Source organism: Aulonocara stuartgranti, assembly GCF_965226115.1.
Source record: "Aulonocara stuartgranti genome assembly, chromosome: 22".
Classification (NCBI taxonomy): Eukaryota; Metazoa; Chordata; class Actinopteri; order Cichliformes; family Cichlidae; genus Aulonocara; species Aulonocara stuartgranti.
In genome coordinates, this window is record NC_138957.1 from 37,463,346 (window position 1) to 37,475,753 (window position 12,408).

General features: G+C 41.3%; 1 long non-coding RNA gene across 1 annotated transcript; it reads right to left on the reverse strand.

Annotated features, from left to right (window-relative positions):
* Positions 1-6,087: 6,087 nt before the first annotated feature.
* On the reverse strand, positions 6,088-7,452 carry LOC309698196. Its single transcript, XR_014274026.1, has 3 exons — positions 7,382-7,452; positions 6,618-6,684; positions 6,088-6,523 (listed from the first exon to the last, which is right to left on the reverse strand). It is a non-coding gene; the product is annotated as an uncharacterized lncRNA (long non-coding RNA).
* Between the last annotated feature and the right edge of the window lie 4,956 nt (positions 7,453-12,408).

The following is a 12,408-nucleotide window of genomic DNA, read 5'->3' on the forward strand; positions in this document are numbered from 1 at the left end:
TGAGTACAGTCTGTGCCAAAAGTACTAACAGGAAACTGCGTGCTTTTGCAGAGAAAATAGGAGCTGCAGCCAGAAAGTGAAACTAAGCAGAGTCTTTGATCGAAACTCAAAGTGTGTGTGACGTCTAGAGGAAGTATATAAATAACTAGGCTTCCTGTTTGTGCTTCAGACCGGTACATGACTTTTCTTTTTATGTCAGGATGTCATGTTGAGGCTTGTTGTTTCTGTGTGACATTGATGACACGCCTCACAAACTAGAACAGCCTTTATTAAATCCATATATAACGACTGAATGGAGGCTGGAGTGGATACTAATCATCATTGTGCTTTTACTTAACAAATGAGTCACCTGAACATAAAACATCTTCATTAAACATTAATAAATATTTATGTATTTTATGAGAGCTAGAAGAAAGAAGGGTGGAACTTCAATACTGTCCTGGATGCATGCCGACTATAGTTTATGGCCAAAGACTGTGTGTATTTAATGCCAGTTTAGGTTCATTCTTGAATAAATTATTGTGCTTTTAAATTTCCAACAACATCTTCCTGGAAGGTTTAAACTCACTCACAAAAGTGAAGAACATTTCTGTGCATTGGGTGTGTTGCTGCTTAAATGCATCATCAGACATGCAATAAACTGTAATAGACTGTGCTGTCAGTCAGCTTGTTGGTATTTACCAGGAGATTAAAAAAAGCTCCTGGTTCTGATCACTGACGCCAGCAGCTGCTGCACACATGAATCACCTCTGTGCAATATTTAGCAAAGACTTCCTGCAAAACATTTCCTGTAAAAGTAACTTATGTTGACTGAAGCTTACCTATCAAACTGGTGAAGAAAGTCAGTCATAAACAAGAAAAGAAATTCTGGAGTACCACTGTAAAATTCTTCAAACACAAAATAAATAGTTCAAATAAAGTCGTTTTTGCAATATTTTGAAATATTACTATAAACATATTTATGAACTGACACAATTGTGTTTTCCATTGTGAAGCTTTTATTGGTGTGTGTGCTCACATGTTAGATTTACAAGACGGTGTGATTTTTTCATATTGCTATCACCAAATATATCGGTCCGAAATTACAGATCCGGATTCTTTTTGATGGGAAGAAACACTAGTGAAAGTTATTTTCTGAATTATAATTAGAGGATATTTGGAAACTCCAGCATTTTGCTATATTTGGATTTGACTGTATTTTTGCTTTTCTCGTACAATTTGTCATATTGGCTCAATCGATGATGAAAGTTAAACATTAAAGTTTTCTATATGCTTTCTTTCGCAGTAGTGTAAAACTCAAATACAGACCACTCAAAAAGGTCCAAAATTGAACAAATGTTTAAAATCATTTGCTGCCGACAGAAATGATGAGCTAATGGAAGTGGACTGATAAATGAAATGGATGCATGGCTGATAGACACTGCTCGCTGCTGAATAAAAATGATTGTGGTATGGCAGTATGGCTAAACAGGTGTTGTCTCAAAGCACAGGAAGAATTGTAACAAAATCTTAAACTATCACCTATCTGGGGTTTTGGACAGTTAATTATTAGAGTAAAATGATAAGCTGAATGTTACCAAGGTCCAATTCACAGTGGGTTCAACATGTGAACATGAAATGTGTTGTGGAGTTTTGAGTCCGTCTGACAGAGTTCTGGCTCCACCACTCACAGACTACGTGGTGCTGAAGTTTTAAATCAGAGTAATGCTTTCTTGTTCTTTCCAGTCTGCCTACATTAGGCTACCTGAATGCAGATTTCACTTCAAGGTTGTGTGGTAAAAGTGTCATGGCTGACTGGTAGTTTCAGCTGCAGAGAGAAACTGTGATGTTTTATGAGCCAGCGACATGTGATAACATCAGCCTCCAGATAAATATGTGCAGGTGGAGTAATGGTAGATATCGTCCTGGTTAAAGGTGTGTGCAGACACAGCTTGAATGCAAGTGTCTCTCTGCTTTTGTCCTCCTGAAACAGCCAACAACACTGACTGTTGCAGTGCTGTTTCACACATGCTCTGTGACATTTTTCAGAAGTGACCTGCTACATTTTACCGCTGTGACTGTGAACAGGTTCAGTCCTCTAATTAGAATTCTCGTACCTGCAGTAAGATTCGTATTGGTCTTCTTTGAGGTCTCGTTTATTTAAGGGGAAAAGTTGTGTCAGTTACCTGTTGCATTAAAGTGTGATGACAACAGGTCCTGACCAAATGTCCATATGTGGCGCAGTGGGAGTGAGACGCAAAGTTTCTGCTTACATCACATTCTTCTGCACCTCTGTGGTTGTAAAAGCAGCTGTATGTGAGTGTCAACTGTTAGTTGTGTTAGATTACCACTGTCAAGTTTAATAATCAAATTGGATATTTGAGTTGATTGTTTACATTACAAGGAGATATCAGACCCCATAAAACCACAGTCATATACTCTGGATTATCAGAATCACTCATTTTTATCCTTATCTACTCTTTTTTGTCTCTGTGTGTTTATATACCACTGCAGCATGTCACTCAATTTTCTCCCACAGTTTGTGTTTACCTGTTTTGTCTTTTTCTGGGGGGAGTTATTTTTATCTCCTTAGCTTTCCTCATGTTGTGCATTTTCCATTGTTATACCTCTCTGACCTGTCTTCCCCATGTGATGTTTTCGTGCAATGTATGTATGGTCAGAGGGTATGATGGCGCCGCCATTGCGTGCAAATGGTCGGCAGCCTTAACATGAAATTTCCCACTCGTGGGACTAATAAAGGCATCTCATCTCGTCTCATCTCATCTTCCAAATACTGCAGGGTCTTTAATTTACAACAGGAAACATGATGAAATAACTATTGTGATTTGCAGAAATATAAACAAAGCTGAATATAACTCAGTATTAACACTGACTATTGTAGAGAAATGATTATTATGAGAAATTATTCTCATCTTTAAAAAGTCAGGAGACACTTATTAATCAGTGCAAAAAGACTTTATTTATGATAAGCTCAGTGTTGAGATTGTAGCCATCACTATATTTTTAATATCAGTCCTCTGATCACACAAGTTTGGAACACACAAACATCAGGAAAACATTTAACAACTTCTCTCTGATAGATATAAATAAATAAAACCATAATAAATAAGAATAAATATATGATTAAACATTTGGTTACTTAAACATTTCAAATGGTCACAGGTACTTCAGTTTGTTGCTTCATTTGGAGGATGTGAACTTAAGAAATGTTAAAAACATGATCTGAGTACATGTGACGACAGAGCCAGAACTACTGTAAGGAAGCTGATGTTGTTGAGAATAGCAGAGGAGGTGGTTGTTGCTGTCGCGGCAGTTTTGGTTGTTGTTGGAACAGTTGTGGTTGTTGTTGCTGGTGTTGTTGTTGTTGTTGCTGCGGTTGTGGTTGTTGTTGAAGCAGCTGCAGTTGTTGTCGCGGCAGTTGTGGTTATTGTCGGAACAGCTGTAGTTGTTGTCGCTGCAGTTGTGATTGTTGTTGGAGCAGCTGTGGTTGTTGTTGCTGCAGTTGTGATTGTTGTTGGAGCAGCTGTGGTTGTTGTTGCTGCAGTTGTGATTGTTGTTGGAACAGCTGTAGTTGTTGTCGGTGCAGCTGTGGTTGTTGTTGGAGCAGCTGTAGTTGTTGTCGCTGCAGCTGTGGTTGTTGTTGGAACAGCTGTGGTTGTTGTTGGAGCAGCTGTGGTTGTTGGAGCAGCTGTGGTTGTTGGAACAGCTGTGGTTGTTGGAGCAGCTGTGGTTGTTGTCGCTGCAGTTGTGGTTGTTGTTGGAACAGCTGTGGTTGTTGTCACTGCAGATGTGGTTGTTGTCGCTACAACTGTGGTTGTTGTTGGAGCAGCTGTGGTTGTTGTCCCTGCAGCTGTGGTTGTTGTTGGAGCAGCTGTGGTTGTTGTTGGTGCAGCTGTGGTTGTTGTTGGAGCAGCTGTGGTTGTTGTCGCTGCAGTTGTGGTTGTTGTTGTCGCAGCTGTAGTTGTTGTCGGTGCAGTTGTGGTTGTTGTTGGGGCAGTTGTGGTTGTTGTTGTCGCAGCTGTAGTTGTTGTCGGTGCAGTTGTGGTTGTTGTTGGAGCAGCTGTGGTTGTTGTTGGAACAGCTGTAGTTGTTGTCGCTGCAACTGTAGTTGTTGTTGGAGCAGCTGTGGTTGTTGTTGGAACAGCTGTAGTTGTTGTCGCTGCAACTGTAGTTGTTGTTGGAGCAGCTGTGGTTGTTGTTGGAGCAGCTGTGGTTGTTGTCCCTGTAGCTGTGGTTGTTGTTGGAACAGCTGTGGTTGTTGTTGGAACAGCTGTAGTTGTTGTCGCTGCAACTGTAGTTGTTGTTGGAGCAGCTGTGGTTGTTGTTGGAACAGCTGTGGTTGTTGTCCCTGTAGCTGTGGTTGTTGTTGGAACAGCTGTGGTTGTTGGAGCAGCTGTGGTTGTTGGAACAGCTGTGGTTGTTGGAGCAGCTGTGGTTGTTGTCGCTGCAGTTGTGGTTGTTGTTGGAACAGCTGTGGTTGTTGTCACTGCAGATGTGGTTGTTGTCGCTACAACTGTGGTTGTCGTTGGAGCAGCTGTGGTTGTTGTCCCTGCAGCTGTGGTTGTTGTCACTGCAGATGTGGTTGTTGTCGCTACAACTGTGGTTGTTGTTGGAGCAGCTGTGGTTGTTGTTGGTGCAGCTGTGGTTGTTGTTGGAGCAGCTGTGGTTGTTGTCGCTGCAGTTGTGGTTGTTTTTGTCGCAGCTGTAGTTGTTGTCGGTGCAGCTGTGGTTGTTGTTGGAGCAGCTGTGGTTGTTGTTGGGGCAGCTGTGATTGTTGTTGGAGCAGATGTGGTTGTTGTTGGAGCAGCTGTGGTTGTTGTTGGAACAGCTGTAGTTGTTGTCGCTGCAACTGTAGTTGTTGTTGGAGCAGCTGTAGTTGTTGTTGTCGCAGCTGTAGTTGTTGTCGGTGCAGCTGTAGTTGTTGTCGCTGCAACTGTAGTTGTTGTTGGAGCAACTGTGGTTGTTGTTGTCGCAGCTGTAGTTGTTGTCGGTGCAGTTGTGGTTGTTGTTGGAGCAGCTGTGGTTGTTTTCGCTGCAGCTGTGGTTGTTGTTGGAACAGCTGTAGTTGTTGTCGGTGCAGCTGTGGTTGTTGTTGGAGCAGCTGTAGTTGTTGTCGCTGCAGCTGTGGTTGTTGTTGGAGCAGCTGTGGTTGTTGTCCCTGTAGCTGTGGTTGTTGTTGGAATAGCTGTGGTTGTTGGAGCAGCTGTGGTTGTTGGAACAGCTGTGGTTGTTGGAGCAGCTGTGGTTGTTGTCGCTGCAGTTGTGGTTGTTGTTGGAACAGCTGTGGTTGTTGTCACTGCAGATGTGGTTGTTGTCGCTACAACTGTGGTTGTTGTTGGAGCAGCTGTGGTTGTTGTCCCTGCAGCTGTGGTTGTTGTTGGAGCAGCTGTGGTTGTTGTCCCTGCAGCTGTGGTTGTTGTTGGTGCAGCTGTGGTTGTTGTTGGAGCAGCTGTGGTTGTTGTTGCTGCAGTTGTGATTGTTGTTGGAGCAGCTGTGGTTGTTGTCGCTGCAGTTGTGATTGTTGTTGGAGCAGCTGTAGTTGTTGTCGCTGCAGTTGTGATTGTTGTTGGAGCAGCTGTGGTTGTTGTTGCTGCAGTTGTGATTGTTGTTGGAGCAGCTGTGGTTGTTGTTGCTGCAGTTGTGATTGTTGTTGGAACAGCTGTGGTTGTTGGAGCAGCTGTGGTTGTTGTCGCTGCAGTTGTGGTTGTTGTTGGAACAGCTGTGGTTGTTGTCACTGCAGTTGTGATTGTTGTTGGAACAGCTGTGGTTGTTGGAGCAGCTGTGGTTGTTGTCGCTGCAGTTGTGGTTGTTGTTGGAACAGCTGTGGTTGTTGTCCCTGCAGCTGTGGTTGTTGTCGCTACAACTGTGGTTGTTGTTGGAGCAGCTGTGGTTGTTGTCCCTGCAGCTGTGGTTGTTGTCGCTGCAGCTGTGGTTGTTGTCGCTGCAGTTGTGGTTGTTGTTGTCGCAGCTGTGGTTGTTGTTGGAGCAGCTGTGGTTGTTGTCGCTGCAGTTGTGGTTGTTGTTGTCGCAGCTGTGGTTGTCGTTGGAACAGCTGTGGTTGTTGTTGGGGCAGCTGTGATTGTTGTTGGAGCAGATGTGGTTGTTGTTGGAACAGCTGTAGTTGTTGTCGCTGCAACTGTAGTTGTTGTTGGAGCAGCTGTGGTTGTTGTTGTCGCAGCTGTAGTTGTTGTCGGTGCAGCTGTGGTTGTTGTTGGAGCAGCTGTAGTTGTTTTTGCTGCAGCTGTGGTTGTTGTTGGAACAGCTGTAGTTGTTGTCGGTGCAGCTGTGGTTGTTGTTGGAGCAGCTGTAGTTGTTGTCGCTGCAGCTGTGGTTGTTGTTGGAGCAGCTGTGGTTTTTGTCCCTGTAGCTGTGGTTGTTGTTGGAACAGCTGTTGTTGTTGTCGCTGTAGATGTGGTTGTTGTCGCTGCAGATGTGGTTGTTGTTGCTGCAGTTGTGGTTGTTGTTGGAGCAGCTGTGGTTGTTGTCGCTGCAGATGTGGTTGTTGTCGCTGCGTTGCAGCAGGCTGTGTAGAGAATCTTACATCATTTTCATATTTCATCACATTAACCACATCTTTATGAATAGGAAATTCTTTGACAAATTAATTTTTTTCCTACCAACAACAAGAAGAACGATGACAAACATCTTGGCGATCATGGTGATGCTGTTTTTCTGCTCCTGTCTCTGAAAATAAAAATTCACTGTGGTTATTATGATTTAAAGAAAGCATTATTCCTACAATTGCCTTAATTAAGCTTTCTAAAGTTATCTTGAAAAGAAGTTTGAGATCTAAAACCCATAATATAAAAAAGTTCCTATTCAATTTCATAATTTAAAATATAGATTTTTTTTCTATAGTACTGTCTTTGTGATAGTCCACATCTCTCAACGAGGTGCTTGTACACGCAAAAGCAACAAGAAGAAATTAAGAAATCATGAAGGAAAGGCTCTGACTATGATGACCTCATTGTTCCTGACTGTAAATCAGAGCATAAGAAAACACTTGATGTTTATAGTGTTAATCAACTCCAATACAATCACTCACCCATTAAATCTATCTATCTATCTATCTATCTATCTATCTATCTATCTATCTATCTATCTATCTATCTATCTATCTATCTATCTATCTATCTATCTACCTGTGTGTGTGTGTGAATGTGTCATATATTATTTATCAAGGGTAATAGCAAAAAACAAAACAAAAACAGAAGCATAAAAAAACCTTCAGAACTTTAAGATAAACACAACCCAACACAACAAATTGCTGCCTAAATTACACCATATGTTGCCAAAAGATCATTTCCAGAAATAAATCTATCAATTCATCTTAAATTCACATGTAGATGTCAGATATATATTTAATATTAGGGTTACTTACATAGTATTTCTTTGCTTGTAAGTCGTCCACTGCAGTGAAAGAAAGTGATGTTCTCTGACTTCATCTCCTCTTTTTATAATCAGCCAACATGAACCTGAGGACAAATATGTGCAGGTGGAGTAATGGTAGTTATCGTCATGGTTTAAGGTGTGTGCACTAAACTTTTATTTACCTGCATCTCTCTCCTATTGTCCTCCTGAAACAGTCATCACTTTAATTTTAGCACTTACACACACACAGACACACACACACACACACACACACACATATTTGTGACATGTTTTGACGTGAGCTTCGACATTTTCTCTGTGTGACTATGACTACATTTATGTGATTGTATCTTTATGGCTACATTAGGACTCTATGTGGTCCATAAAAGATGACCATTTTGGATAATAAAATCTGACAGAAGAAAACAAATATTCGGTGATTAGTTTTGGATTAACTAAATCTCACAACTGGCTGACTAGATTTAGACGGAGAATCAACATTTACAGGTTGGTGGTGCTCGGTGGGCAGTCAGCGTCCACATCAAAATAACTCTGATTTCTCTCTTTTTTGTCTTTTCTTTTACACACATTCTAAATATTACTGGTTCATTTACTTGAAATGAAGAAGTTTTCATCAATGGAAATAAGAAGTCAGTTTTAAAGGCATTCTTGCGAGTTGGGAGCTTGCTTTCATTTTCTTCTTGCAACACTTAATGCAGGAAGTCATTCCTCAGTTATCAGAGACACAAGGTGAGACCCGACTAAAAGACACTTACACACTTGTGCTGTAATAAATTGAATATAGCCACCGAGTACCGCTGGCCATGATTAAAAATGCAGGTTTAATGCATTTCAGCATTATGTTCACTTTTCAGACCTGACTGGGTTCATCTTTTGCACCTTCAAATCTTCAAATATACACAGGTATCAAAAAGTGAGAGTAAAGGATGCTTACAGTCCTTAAAGGTGTAAACTTTTATTTCTTTGAGCCTAAAACAACACCAGTGTGAATCAGTCACTTTATGTAAATAGTTTATTTGTAAAGACTTTAGATATACACATCCTTCATTGATCGCACGAGGGTTTATTTTTTTCTGTAACAGCAGCATGATAAAGAGTAAAAAAAGTGCAGCTGCAATAAACCACATATTATCAACACAGTTAAAATAATAGTACCACAGATGCCCAGTAAGTGTCTTATACTGTAACACAGGTCAGGGATTTATATATATATATATACACACAACATATTTCTGCTTTGTTGAACTTGTTTTATGAATCTTGCTGATCTGGTGCAACTCTGGAAATTAATTGATGCAGATTTGTTCATTAATTTATTCTGAAGTTATTCCAACACATGGATTTTCTTTTAGTTCTTTGGAGATATGCATATGAACAGCAGCACACACAGCAGTTTATAAAATATAGCTGAGCAGGTTTGATCCCGGCCTTTCTCTGTCGCACAATCAGTCATAAGAGGTGTGGTTATTGAAGCTGCTTCTAGTTGCATAAACTTGCAGCCACACCTCATAGTTTAGTCTCCTGTGCGTTAACAGATGTTGAGAATTAACATTCATTGTTTCTGTACTGAGGTCCAAAAACAGCTTAAAGCATTTCCCAGAATGTACTTGAGATGGTTGAGCCTTCACTGAGGAATGCCACATATCCGTCAAACAGGAGACAACACGTCACACGAAAACCTGTCCTGTGTGACCTTCAGTTCTGTGATGATGCATTTCTATGTTGTGATACAACATGATGTAGGAAAATGGAGATTCTGTTAGGCAACAACACAACAAAACTAATATCACAACACACACGTATGTACATTATGAACTGGAAAAAGTCCCTAGATCTTCAACTGAGGCATCTACAACACAAATAATAACACGTCTTGACCCACATCCGGTCTGTCTCTGGGGCTCCTGAGTGCCCGTTGGGCCACAAGGGGGTGAGGGAGGATGGGGTGCAGTTGATACAGTTTGGGTGGATGTTTGCAGGGACTTATCTCAAACTTACACCAGCCTGGGATCTGTGTGTAGTCTTGGGAAGTCCAACAGGTAGCCAGGGAGTGCTCCACTCTCCCTGTGGTAGGATTTAGGAAATAGGGGTGCTTACTAGCGCTCTCTTTCTGAGGGTAGTCCTCTACCTCCTGGCCATCCCATGCCTTCTCCTCTCGAGGCTTCCTGTGACAACACATTATTCACACAGGCAGGGTCTTGGGGGGGGGGTGCCTTTATATGGCACCTTACAGCATATATAACTTGTATACAAATGTATATAGCTGTGTGTCTTTTATCTTTTATTCTAAAGTAATTTTAATGTAAAGAATCTACATACTGCTAATGGAGAGATGCCAAACTGCCTTTCATTGTTGTTGTAACAGTGACAATAAAGATCTATCTTTTCTATCTGATTTTATCTTAGCTGGCTGTGCTGTGCGGCCATTTGTTGCTCCTTTTTAATTACGCTATAGCCATTACATCTCTTGACATAGCAACATACACGTAGGATCTTGGGGGCAGGTGCGTTACCCAGGATAGGCGGGGATATTGTCCCTGCTGCTCGCTGCTGGTTGTTGTTTCATTTGTTATTTAAGATATCTCAGGGATAAAATGTGTTGTCAAACTTCTGTGCACTAACAGAAAGGAGAGTTTCACTGGTCTGGCCCACATAGACTCAAAATGAGGTGAGTGTGTTTGGAGATGTAAAATGAGTTTGACCTCGCTGCCGTAAACCCAACAACAAGTCAATGTTTGGGTCAAGTGTAATTTTGGTGGTGTTTTCACTATAGTCAAACCTTGTATTCTAATGAACTGCTAGAGACTGAATTGGAGTAGCATGATCTTTGGTGACTTCTTGATGTTAATGCTCAGAGCTTTTCAGTTTTCATGAAAAGTCTTGATTCTTTGCTGGTAGCATTAAATAAGCAACAGGCGATGTACGTGAGATTTCTGTTGTGGATTTCAAAGGACACACAACTACATGACATATCAGACGATGTCTTCCCGGGACAGGAAGTGACCACCAGCCTACTTCAACTGCAGCACACTTCAACGTGCGCTGATGTGCAAGTTCCCCATCATCACTGCTGGCAGCTTTAATTTATTTTACTTTTCAAATGAACTCTACCTTACGTGACTTTAATCTTCAGGACAGGTCGTCATGTTGAGCCTTGTATTGTCTGTGTGACATTGTGAACACACCTCACACACTAGAACAGCCGTTATTAAATCCATATATAAAGACTGAATGGATGCTGGAGTGGATACTAATTGTCATGGTTCTGGGTCAGTTTTGACACAGTATTTTGAGATGTTTTGGTTTGATTTTGTATTATGGATTATTTTCTGATTCTCTTGTTGTGCTTTGTTGATTATTATTAGAATTCTATGTTTCAGGTCATTCTGGTTGAGGGGTCAGTTCTTAGGTTCAGTTTCGATGCCCTCATTTTTCTGCATGTTTAGTTCAGTGTCTAGTCTGCGTCTTTGTGTTGTTATTTCCTGTTTCCTGTTTTATTGTGAAGGTCCGTGTTTTATGTGAGTGTATTCAGTTTTGCCTCCCTTGTCTCATCTCGTCAATTACTTCCAGCTGTGTTCCCCACCTGTGTGTAATCTCCTTGTGTTCTTCTGTGTGTATTTAAGTCATGTCTTCTTATGTTGTAGTCGCTGGTCTGTCTGTGAATCTACCGTGTTTCATCCACGTGTTCTCCCTGCTGTCTACCGTCATATGCCTCTGCTCAACCTCCTCCATGTTCGTGTTCATGTCTAGTAGTTTAGTTTTCCCAGTTCAGATTATCTTTAGTTCCGTTTGCCGTTTTCCACTTGTGTTTTATTTTTTACAATAAACGTCCTTCGCACCTCCACGAGTGCCTACAATTGGATCCTCCTTTATTTTTCTCCACACGGCTCATCCCATTTGCCGTGACAGTATTGACCCGCCAGGTTATGGATCCAGCGGCATTCGCCCCACAGAAGGAGCTTCGGGAGCTCATAATCGACTCTGCTTCAAGGTTGAAATTTCCCACTCGTGGGACTAATAAAGGCATCTCATCTCGTCTCATCTCATCTTCCAAATACTGCAGGGTCTTTAATTTACAACAGGAAACATGATGAAATAACTATTGTGATTTGCAGAAATATAAACAAAGCTGAATATAACTCAGTATTAACACTGACTATTGTAGAGAAATTATTATTATGAGAAATTATTCTCATCTTTAAAAAGTCAGGAGACACTTATTAATCAGTGCAAAAAGACTTTATTTATGATAAGCTCAGTGTTGAGATTGTAGACATCACTATATTTTTAATATCAGTCCTCTGATCACACAAGTTTGGAACACACAAACATCAGGAAAACATTTAACAACTTCTCTCTGATAGATATAAATAAATAAATAAAACCATAATAAATAAGAATAAATATATGATTAAACATTTGGTTACTTAAACATTTCAAATGGTCACAGGTACTTCAGTTTGTTGCTTCATTTGGAGGATGTGAACTTAAGAAATGTTAAAAACATGATCTGAGTACATGTGACGACAGAGCCAGAACTACTGTAAGGAAGCTGATGTTGTTGAGAATAGCAGAGGAGGTGGTTGTTGCTGTCGCGGCAGTTTTGGTTGTTGTTGGAACAGTTGTGGTTGTTGTTGCTGGTGTTGTTGTTGTTGTTGCTGCGGTTGTGGTTGTTGTTGAAGCAGCTGTAGTTGTTGTCGCTGCAGTTGTGATTGTTGTTGGAGCAGCTGTGGTTGTTGTTGCTGCAGTTGTGATTGTTGTTGGAGCAGCTGTGGTTGTTGTTGCTGCAGTTGTGATTGTTGTTGGAACAGCTGTAGTTGTTGTCGCTGCAGCTGTGGTTGTTGTTGGAACAGCTGTGGTTGTTGGAGCAGCTGTGGTTGTTGGAGCAGCTGTGGTTGTTGGAACAGCTGTGGTTGTTGGAGCAGCTGTGGTTGTTGTCGCTGCAGTTGTGGTTGTTGTTGGAACAGCTGTGGTTGTTGTCACTGCAGATGTGGTTGTTGTCGCTACAACTGTGGT